The following is an 11,120-nucleotide window of genomic DNA, read 5'->3' on the forward strand; positions in this document are numbered from 1 at the left end:
CCGACGACGCCATCAGACGACGCCACCACCAAGCCGCTGCTCGCCCCGTGACCTGAGAGCACCGCACGCCACAACACTACACTTGGCACTGCAGCACCCAATGCCTGCTGACGCCAGTGCTCCTGACTTCATCAGAGAGGAGTTCGATCTGCAACACGTGCGACTTCAAGGCCCTGATGACTCCTGCACCGGCCTCCGGAATCAACTCCTGCGGACACCGTGTCTTTGGAAGCTCAACGAGAGGTCATCGACGCCTTGCATGTCTGAAAGATACTGTTTTCTGGTCTTCCTGACACCGTAGCTGACCCGCGACGCCGCAGTCAGCCAGAACTGTTTGGATTTGTTTTTTCACAATGCCATGAAAGCCCCTGATGGAGCTATCAACATCAAGGAACTGTTTGTCAAGAATACTTTGATAAATGAAGATTTTTAAAGTATTGTACTGTGGACTTATGTCGTATTTGGTCTTATTTTAAGTATATAAAAATATTGGATATTTTTCTAAACTGGTGTGGTGTCCTTTTGTAGTGGAGTGTGGTATCATTTTACTCGTGACACTAAGTAGAACACTGCATGGTAGGACATTTGTGCCGCCAGAGGAATTCCACACAAAAATATGTGGAAAATGTATTTTTTTCAGCTAAATTTGAGGATTGCAGGGTATTCTGGATACGGAAACATTTGGGGATCCACATAAGCCATACCTCATTGGACTCCAGAGGGTATGGGCCATTTCCTGTTGCAGCCACTATGCATTCCCACACAGGTGAACTACCATTTGTATCGGGAGACCTGTGGGAACGCTGGGTTGTAGGAATTTTGTGTTAACCCGGTAATCCTACAACTTTTCCACACAGAATTGTGAGAAAAAATAGATTTTTTCAACATAATTTGAGGTTTGCAGGGTATTCTGGGTATGGAAATGTTGGGGGACCCACGCAAGCCATACCTTTCTTGACTCCCAGGGGTGTCTATTTTTCAGAAATGTGTGGGTTTGGTAGGTTTCCCTAGATGGCCCCCGAGCCGGGGTCAAAAACTCATGGGACCCCCCTTGCAAAGCCAGGTTGTTTTGTGATAGGTCGTCATTTTGAAGTCGCCTCAATACGTTTTGGGACCTTGCCTGTCATGGGCACTTGACCCACACAAGTGAGGTACCATTTTTCTCGAAAGACTTTGGGAAATGTGGGCTGAGTGGAATTTTGTGGATCCACACAGATTCCAAAACTTTCCACCGCAGAAATGTGAGGAAAATGTGTTTTTTCTGACAAATTTTGAGGTTTGCAAGGGATTCTGGGTAACAGAACCTTGTGAGAGCCAGACAAGTCACTCCATCCTGGATTCCCCTGGGAGTCTAGCTTTAAAAAATGTATAGGTTTGCTAGGTTTCCCTACGTGTTGGCAGAGCTAGGGCTCAAAATCTACAGCTAGGCGCTTAGCAAAATAGTGTCAGTTTTCACTGTGAAATGTGATGTGTCCATGTTGCGTTTTGGGCCATTTACTTTCGCGTGCAAAAGGTCTACCCACACATGTGAGGTACCAATATTCTCGGATGACTTTGGGAAATGTGGGTTGGGTGGAAATATGTAGATCCATGCAGATTTCAGAACTTTACATCACGAAAATGTGAGGAAAATGTATGTTTTGACAAACTGTGAGGTTTGCAAGGGATTCTGGGTAGCAGAACCTGGTGAGAGCAAGACAAGTCACCCCATCCTGGATTCCCCTGGGTGTCTTGTTTTTTCAAAAATGTAAAGGTTTGCTAGGTTTCCCTAGCTGCCAACAGAGCTAGGGTTCAAAATCTGCAGCTAGGCACTTTGCAAAAAAAGGGTCAGTTTTCACGGAGAAAATGTGGTGTATCCACGTGCATTTTGGGCTGTTTCCTGTTGCGGGCACAAGGTCTACCCACACACGTGGGATACCATTTTTCTTGGAAAACTTTGGGGAATGCGGGATGGGTGGAATTTTGTGGATCCACTCAGATCCCAGAACTTTCCATGACAAAAATGTGAGGAAAAAGTGTTTAAAAAAAAAAACTAAGTTTGAGGTTTGCAAGGGATTCTGGGTAACAGAACCTGGTGAGAGGCATACAAGTCACCCCATCCTGGATTCCCCTTGGTGTCTAGTTTTAAAAAATTTACAGGTTTGCTAGGTTTCCTTATGTTCCGGCTGCGCTAGGGACCAAAATCCACAGGTAAGCACATTGTTAAAACAGTCTGTGTCTAGTGGGCTTTCTGCTGACCTGGGGGAAATTAAGGGGGTTGCCCCAATATGCCCCCAAGGGGGGCAGAAAGACTGTGGCTTTTTGTTATGGTGGTGGGGGCATTAGTATGTCCATTCCGGGCAGCCGCCACCCCAGGCATAAAAAAAGCCATTGTAATCGCTGGCACCTCGTGGGCTTTCTGTCCCCCCGGGGCAGATCAGGGGCCACTGACCCCATCCGCCCCCCTGGGGAGGGGGTAGAAATACTGTGGCATTTTTTGGGGAGATGTAGGCATTGACCTCATCCCTGAACTAAAAAAAATCCTGAGGCCTAGTGGGGTTTCTGACCCCCAGGAGTGGTAGATAAGGGGCTATTGCCCCAATATGCATCTGGGGAGGGGCAGAAAGACTGGGGTACTTATTTTTAGGGTGGGGGCATTATCATGCCCATGCTGGGAAGCCCCCACTGCTACATATTTAGAAAAATAATCCCTGGTGCCTAGTGGGCTTTCTGCCCCGCCGCTGGGGGCAGATCAGGGGCTTTTGCCCCCATCTGCCCCTAGGGGGATCAGAACGTCTGTTGCATTTTTGGGGGGGTTGAGGCATTGACCTGCCCATCTTGGGCAGCCACCACCCCTACATCAATATAAATAATCCTGGTTTCTAATGGGCTTTCTTCCCCCTCTGGGGGCAGATTGGGACTATTGCTTCCTTCTGCCCCAAGGGAGGGCAGAATTACTGGAATTTCACTGTGCGTGGGGGCATTGTCATGCCCATTTTGGGCAGCCCCCACCCCAACATCAATAAAAAAATTCCCTGGCTACTACCCTGTCTGCCCCCTGGGGGGCAGAAAGACTGACATTTCTCTGGAGGGCAGGGTAGTGGCATTGTCATGCCCTTTTTGGGCAACGCCCACCCCAACATCAATAAAAAAATCCCTGGTTTTAAGTGGGTTTTCTGCCCCACTGGGGCAGATAGGGGGCTACTGCCCCCGTCTTCCCCCTGGGGGGACAGAAAGACTGACATTTCTCTGGGGGGGGGGGGGGGAATTGGCATGCCCTTTTTGGGCAGCCCCCACCCCAAAGTCAATAAAATAAAATCCCTGGTGTCTAATGGGCTTTCGGACCTCCGGGAGGGGCAGATTGGGGGCTCCTGCCCCATCTGCCCCCCAGGCGGGCAGAAAGACTATTGTGCCCCAAGCACAATGAGGAGAGCAAAGGCCCTTGCCCAAGGGGCCACTCCCCCCTCCCTGGTGCTAGTGGGTGGATCCCTGCTTGGGGATCGCCCTCCTGGGGTGATCCCTGTTAGACGGACCGGGAGGGTCGGCCGAGGACAAGGGGAGAGGTCTCCGGGGAGAGCCGTCTCCAGCGATCGTACAGACAAGTAACTTCCCCCCCACAGATGTACACCACACAAGGATAAGGTTCAACGTTATTTTATAAGCAATTCTTTAAGTACGGTGAAATGGTACAAGGAGGTCTGGACTCAGGGGTCCCCTCTATTCTAGTCTCTTGGTTGGGAAAGGGGGTAGCGGGACAGTCTTGTTACCAATCTGGTGGATATGGTGATAGATGAAATAGCTCACAATCCTCGAGCTCGGCGTTCTAGATGATCGGGCCGCGGCGGAGCCAGCAGGTCCCGGGATGGTTGAAGGTAGCGACGGTCCGCGGCGGAGCCAGCAGGTCCCGATGAAGGTGGTGATTACAAACGGTCCGCGGCCACGCCAGCAGGTCCCGACGACGATGAAGGTTTCAGAAGGTTGCGGCAGTGCCAGCAGGCAGGTCGATAGTTCGCAAGGCAGGGCTACGGCAGCGCCAGTAGTCCGTCAAGGATGAGTTCTTCACTGCGTCTCTCGACTCCAGGATACAACTGCCTTCCTGCTCTGGAGCTGCCCCAGTTATAGGTCTGGCGCCCTTTGATGTCCGGACCCTCGCACTTGGAGGTCGGGAGGTCCGGGATGAGGGAGTCCAGACACCCAGCGGGGGGGTGGAGCCAGCGCCTGGGGGAGCTGGGGGCGATCGGCACCTGGCGGGGGAGAACCATCGACACCTCTTTCTCCCATTGACCTGCCAAGTAGTCCGCTCACCTCCTGGGTGGATGGTGGTGCCGGGATGTCGGGGCCTGGCCAGGCCCAGGGTTAGGGTCGATCGGAGGCCACGCGGCCTCGTGGTGCTGTGTCCAAGATGGCGCCCAGGCCGGGCGAGAGGGCCGGTAGGGAATCGGGCCCATGATGTGGAGATGTTCAGGGGCAGGGGTCCCATATGAGACGGGAAACGGGTGGTTGTTGCGTGTAACACCTGAAGAGCCGGGCTCGGGCCTGGTCGTGCGGGGAGGGAGCAAGCCTTTCACGTGGCCTGTCCAACATGCGTCCCCCCCAGCTGAAGGCGGGGAGAGTCACCCATCCTCTTGGGGACTCTCTTCGTCGAGGCGGAAAAAGCGTGACAGGCCATCTGCGTTGGCGTGGTCTTGCCCGGGTCGATGTTCCACAGTGAAGTCCATCCCCTGCAGGGAGATGGACCAACGCAATAGTTTCGGGTTTTCCCCCCGCATCTGCATTAGCCACTGCAGGGGCCGATGATCGGTCTGTACCCGGAAGTGGGTACCGAAGAGATAAGGCCGGAGCTTTTTGAGGGCCCACACCACGGCGAAGGCCTCCCTCTCGATGGTGCTCCAGCGTTGTTCTCGGGCCAGGAGCCGTCTGCTGATGAAAGCCACTGGCTGGTCAAGTCCTTCGGGGTTCAGCTGGGAAAGGACTGCCCCAATGTCATGGTCGGAGGCATCCGTTTGGACGATAAATTCCCGACTGTAGTCGGGGGCCTGGAGCACAGGGGCGGAGCACATGGCGGCCTTCAGCTTCTCGAAGGCCGCTTGACAGTCTGGGGTCCAGTTGACCTTCTTTGGTTGGTTTTTGGATGTGAGTTCCGTGAGGGGCCCCACAATGCTGCCAAAGTCCCTCACGAACCGCCGGTAGTAGCCTGTGAGTCCCAAGAAGGCGCGGACCTCGGTCTGGGTGATGGGGGGCTGCCAAGACTGGATGGCAGCGATCTTGAGTTGCAGAGGAGCCACCAGACCGCTTCCCACCTGGTGCCCGAGATAGGTCACGGACCCCTGGCCAATTTGGCATTTGCTGGCCTTGATCGTGAGGCCAGCTCGTTGGAGGGCCTGTAGTACCTCTCGGAGGTGGTTGAGGTGGTCGGACCAGTGGCGGCTGTACACAGCGATATCGTCCAGGTAGGCGGCGCTGAATTCTTCGAGTCCCGCCAGGACCTGGTTTACTAGCCGCTGAAATGTTGCTGGGGCATTCTTCATGCCGAATGGCATGACCTTGAAGTGGTAGTGGCCATCAGGGGTGGAGAAGGCAGATCGTTCTTGGGCCCGGGGTGTGAGACCGATCTGCCAGTAGCCCGCTGTCAGGTCGAAGATGCTGAGGTAGCGGGCAGCTCCCATGCGGTCGATTAGTTCATCTGCTCGGGGAATGGGGTGTGCGTCCGTTCTGGTGACCGCATTCAAGCCCCGGTAGTCGACGCAGAATCGGAGCTCAGGCGTGGTGCCGGGGGTGGCCGCTTTGGGGACCAGTACCACTGGGCTGGCCCAGGGGCTGTCTGAGGGCTCGATGACCCCGAGCGTGAGCATCTTGGCCACCTCCTCTTGGAAGCAGGCCCGTACCCGATCTGGTACGCGGTAGGCCCGATGGCGGATAGGGGGACTGTCTCCAGTGTCCACGTCGTGTAAGCACCAGGGGGTGACCCCTGGGGTGAGGGAGAACAGGGTGGCGAACTGCAGCAGGAGGTCTCGGCAGCCTTGGCGCTGTTCCAGGGTGAGGGCCTCCGAGAGTCGGACCCCGTCCACGGAGCCGTCCTTCTCCCGAGTCCGTAGGAGGTCAGGGAGTGGTTCGGAGTCCTCCTCGGCTCCGTTGTCTGTTGCCATCAGGAGGCTGAGCTCTGAGCGCACAAAGTGGGGTTTTAGTCTATTGGCGTGGAGGACCCGGAGAGGGTTCCGTGAAGATTCCATATCAATGAGATAGGTGACAGGGCTCTTGCGCTCGACTACTTTGAAGGGCCCCGTCCACTTGTCTTGCAGGGCGCATGGTTCGGTGGGGGACATCACCCACACTTGTTGGCCGGGTTCAAATTCGATGGAGGAGGCATTTTGATCGTACCACCTTTTCATGTCTTCCTGACTGGCCTCCAAGTTTGCTTTTGCCAGTTCTCTGAACCGTCTGGTCTGGTTGCGGAGGGTTAGGAGGTACTTGAAAACATCTGGAGGGTTCTTTAGAGGGGGCATTTCCCAGCCTTCTTTGACTAGGCTGAGCAGCCCTCGCACAGGGTGTCCATACAAGAGTTCGAACGGGCTGAAGCCGAGGGACTTCTCGATAGGCAAAGAGGAGGCACGGCAGTAGCACATCCCACTGGCGACGGAGGGGCTCTTCCAACCCCCCAATCATCCCTTTGAGCGTGCGGTTGAACCGCTCAACTAGTCCGTTTCCTTGAGGGTGATAGGGGGTCGTGAATCGGTAGGTGACCCCACACTGTTGCCAGAGGGACTTCATGTATTTTGAAATAAAGTTTGTGCCCCGGTCGCTGACGACCTCTCGGGGGAAGCCCACCCGGGAGAAGATCCCCATCAAGGCCCGGCCGACTACCGGGGCTGTCACAGTTCGCAGGGGGACAGCCTCGGGGTAGCGGGTGGCGTGGTCCACCAGTACCAGGATGAACCGATGTCCTTGTGCTGTACGGGGGTCCAGGGGCCCCACAATGTCTATCCCCACCCTCTCGAACGGGGTGGTGACCACTGGGAAAGGTTGCAGAGGTGCTTTAAGCTTGCGGCCGCTCTTCCCGCTGGCCTGGCACGTGGGGCAAGACCGGCAGTGCTGGAGTACGTCGTTCCTCATCTTGGGCCAGAAAAAGTGGGTCACCAGGCGACTGTAGGTTTTGTCCTGACCCAGGTGGCCAGCCAGGGGGACATCGTGGGCCAGGTTTAGCAGGAAGTCTCTAAAGCGGAGGGGCACCACTAGCACTCGACTGGCCCCTAACTCCGCGATTCTCTGGTCGCTGTACAACAGGTCATTGTCCCAATAGACCCAATGGGTTCCGGAGGTATCCCCTGCGCTCTGGGCGAGGGCTTGTTGGCGGAGTCCCTCGAGGGAGGGACAGGTCTTCTGCTCGTGGCGAAACTGTTCCTGGGTGGGCCCCCCCTCCTGACGCCACTGAGCCAGGCTGGGAAGGTCCTGAGGCTGAACGAGCCCCTCGGGAGTTTGCTCTGGGGGGACGGCACGGTCGGTGTCTTCTACTGGAGCGACCGGGAAAGGAGGTGCCGGCCATTCAGGTTCTTCGGGTCGGGGGATGGCACGGGCAGCCATGGACCGGGTGGTTACGCACGCCCAGTCCGGGATGCCCAACATCCCCAGGTGCTCTCTTCTCTCTACGGCGGCCCATGGGGAACTCTCAAGATCATTTCACAGGAGACAGTCTACGGGGGCATCATCTCGGACCGTCACTTTCAACATGCCGGGGACTCCTCCCCACTCGAAGGGGACGCAGGCCATCCGACATAGACTCTCCGAATTGTCGGCTGAACGGACAGGGCAGAGAACGTTCGGCAGGATCTGTTCTGGGGTCACCAGGTGACAGCGGACGGCCGTTACACTGGCCCCGGTGTCACGTAGGGCTTCGGCCCTGCGTCCATTAATGTTCACCCACTGACTGTACTTCTGGGTGTTGGCGGGTAGGGGGACCCGCGGGACCATGTCTTTCCCCCCTAGGCACGCTAGAACCATGGCGGCGGGTTCCCATTCTTGGTGTTCTTGCTCACATTCCTCGTGTTCTTCGGAGATTTGTTCTTCCCCCAGGGCGGCGGCAGCCATCTGGCAGGGTCTCGGAGTCTGGCTCTGTGGACAATTCGGGTCGTTTGCGTAGTGGCCGACTCGCTGGCATCGGTGACACGTGACATTGGCTCTGTACCCCGGCCGCGCCGGGGTGTTGCCCCGGTTGGCCGGGGGTGGGGTGCTGGTAGCGGGAGCGGCCGGGGCGTTGTCTCTTCCTCGTCCCTGGCCCCCTCCTCCTCCTCGGGGACGGTGCTGACCTTGGTGGTTCCGGTTCTGTTCATGTGACCCATTTCGGCCCACTCGGGTAATTTCCCACCGGTCAGCCTCGGCGGCGAGCTGCCGTGGATCAGTCAATTTACTGTCGAGGAGGTGCTGCCTGAGCTCGACGAAGCAGTTGTTTGATAGATGCTCCCATACCATGAGATTGAAGAGTTGCTCGTAGGTTGTTACGTTGCTTCCCTTGATCCAACCCTCGAAGGCTCGGCTGAAATAGTTCACGTATTCCACCCAAGTTGTACCCGGGATCCGGGTGCAGTCTCGGAACCTCTGGCGGTACATTTCGGGTGTGAGCCCATAGCGGGTGAGGAGGGTAGCTTTCATGTGGTCATAGGAGGTCATCAGATGGTCTGGGAGCTGTAGCAGGGCATCGCGGCCCTCATTGACGAACCTCCCCCATAGACCGGCTCCCCAGTCGCTTCGATCGATCCGGTGGGAGGTCATAGCGATCTCGTAGGCCTTGAACCATTGCTGTATGTCGTCATCTCAGAAATATTCCCGAACGACATCCTTGGGGATGTGTACCTTCTTTTCTGTTGCTCCCGGGGTGCGCGGTTGCTCGGGCACCCCTAATTCTTTGTTCTGCTTGCGTAAGTCTATCTCAGCTAGTTTGCGCTTGTGTTCGTACGCCAGTCTCTTCTCTTCGAGCTCTCTTTGTCTCTGTTTCTCTTTCCGTTCTTCTCGGAGCCGCAGATGTTCCAGGTTCAGTTTTTGTTCGGCTAATTTGAGTTCGCCATCCATTTTGAGCCGGGCCATTTCTAGTTCATGTAGTCGGTTTCTTTCCCGTTCTTGGATCTCATCTTGCGAGAGACCCGTTCTTCGCTCCTCGGGAGCCGTGGTGTTTTTCTCTGCTGCTGCGACATTTTGGTCCGGGGGTCTCACGGCCCCGGTTTCTGCCCATGACTCAATGGCGTGCTTGAAATCGTCTTTAGTACTCAGACCGGTGGTAGCGATACCTAGTTCAATGCAGAATTGTTTCAACTCACGATGGCTGTATTCTTCCAATTTCTCCATCTGGAATTTCTCGGTGGATCCGCTTTCTTTGGTTGACATTGTGGTTTTGTCGTGGGGTGAGCTACTCTCTGTACGATTACGCGTTGATTCGGATCCCGCCGCTGCCACCAATGTTAGACGGACCGGGAGGGTCGGCCGAGGACAAGGGGAGAGGTCTCCGGGGAGAGCCGTCTCCAGCGATCGTACAGACAAGTAACTTCCCCCCCACAGATGTACACCACACAAGGATAAGGTTCAACGTTATTTTATAAGCAATTCTTTAAGTACGGTGAAATGGTACAAGGAGGTCTGGACTCAGGGGTCCCCTCTATTCTAGTCTCTTGGTTGGGAAAGGGGGTAGCGGGACAGTCTTGTTACCAATCTGGTGGATATGGTGATAGATGAAATAGCTCACAATCCTCGAGCTCGGCGTTCTAGATGATCGGGCCGCGGCGGAGCCAGCAGGTCCCGGGATGGTTGAAGGTAGCGACGGTCCGCGGCGGAGCCAGCAGGTCCCGATGAAGGTGGTGATTACAAACGGTCTGCGGCCACGCCAGCAGGTCCCGACGACGATGAAGGTTTCAGAAGGTTGCGGCAGCGCCAGCAGGCAGGTCGATAGTTCGCAAGGCAGGGCTACGGCAGCGCCAGTAGTCCGTCAAGGATGAGTTCTTCACTGCGTCTCTCGACTCCAGGATACAACTGCCTTCCTGCTCTGGAGCTGCCTCAGTTATAGGTCTGTCGCCCTTTGATGTCCGGACCCTCGCACTTGGAGGTCGGGAGGTCCGGGATGAGGGAGTCCAGACACCCAGCGGGGGGGTGGAGCCAGCGCCTGGGGGAGCTGGGGGCGATCGGCACCTGGCGGGGGAGAACCATCGACACCTCTTTCTCCCATTGACCTGCCAAGTAGTCCGCTCACCTCCTGGGTGGATGGTGGTGTCGGGATGTCGGGGCCTGGCCAGGCCCAGGGTTAGGGTCGATCGGAGGCCACGCGGCCTCGTGGTGCTGTGTCCAAGATGGCGCCCAGGCCGGGCGAGAGGGCCGGTAGGGAATCGGGCCCATGATGTGGAGATGTTCAGGGGCAGGGGTCCCATATGAGACGGGAAACGGGTGGTTGTTGCGTGTAACACCTGAAGAGCCGGGCTCGGGCCTGGTCGTGCGGGGAGGGAGCAAGCCTTTCACGTGGCCTGTCCAACATGCAAGCAGGGATCCACTAGGAAAGGGTACCATTGGAAAGGAGAGATTCTCCCCTAACCAACAATACCTCTCCCAAGTGTTTCGGTGTTCGGGGGGCTGAGATAGCCCCACGAGCACTGAAACACTGAAACTGAAACTAATTTTCAGTTTTGTTTTCAATGTAATGACGACAGCGCGTCATGCGAGCGATCGTCATTACATTGAGAACCTGTGAAGGGCCTCTGGAGGTTGGGGATGCTCTTCCCCACCTCCCAAGGCCCCGAAAAAATGAAAATCCCTCTGCTGATTATAGCAGAGGGATTTTGTGCCCCTGTCCTCATGACGGAATATTTCCGTCATGAGCACAGGAGCACCGGTGTATGATTTTATTTGAAGCAACAACCTGCAGGCTGGAAGGGACTTTTCAGATGCACGCTGAGCCTATAACAAAGGGTGAAGTTAAGGGGCCACTCAGCCTCTTTTTGTTGGGGTATCCTGGCTGGGAGATATCGGAAACCACACACCTAGATATAATGGAGGGGAAACAAAGGCACACCGCTTATCACTTCACAGGTACTTAAGAGAGAAATGCTTTTGACTTTGTTCAGTCCCTTTGAATATGAGACATGCATGCACAGTAAGAAAATCAGATCTGT

This window comes from Lissotriton vulgaris, chromosome 1_1 (genome assembly GCF_964263255.1).
Source record: "Lissotriton vulgaris chromosome 1_1, aLisVul1.2, whole genome shotgun sequence".
NCBI lineage: Eukaryota > Metazoa > Chordata > Amphibia > Caudata > Salamandridae > Lissotriton > Lissotriton vulgaris.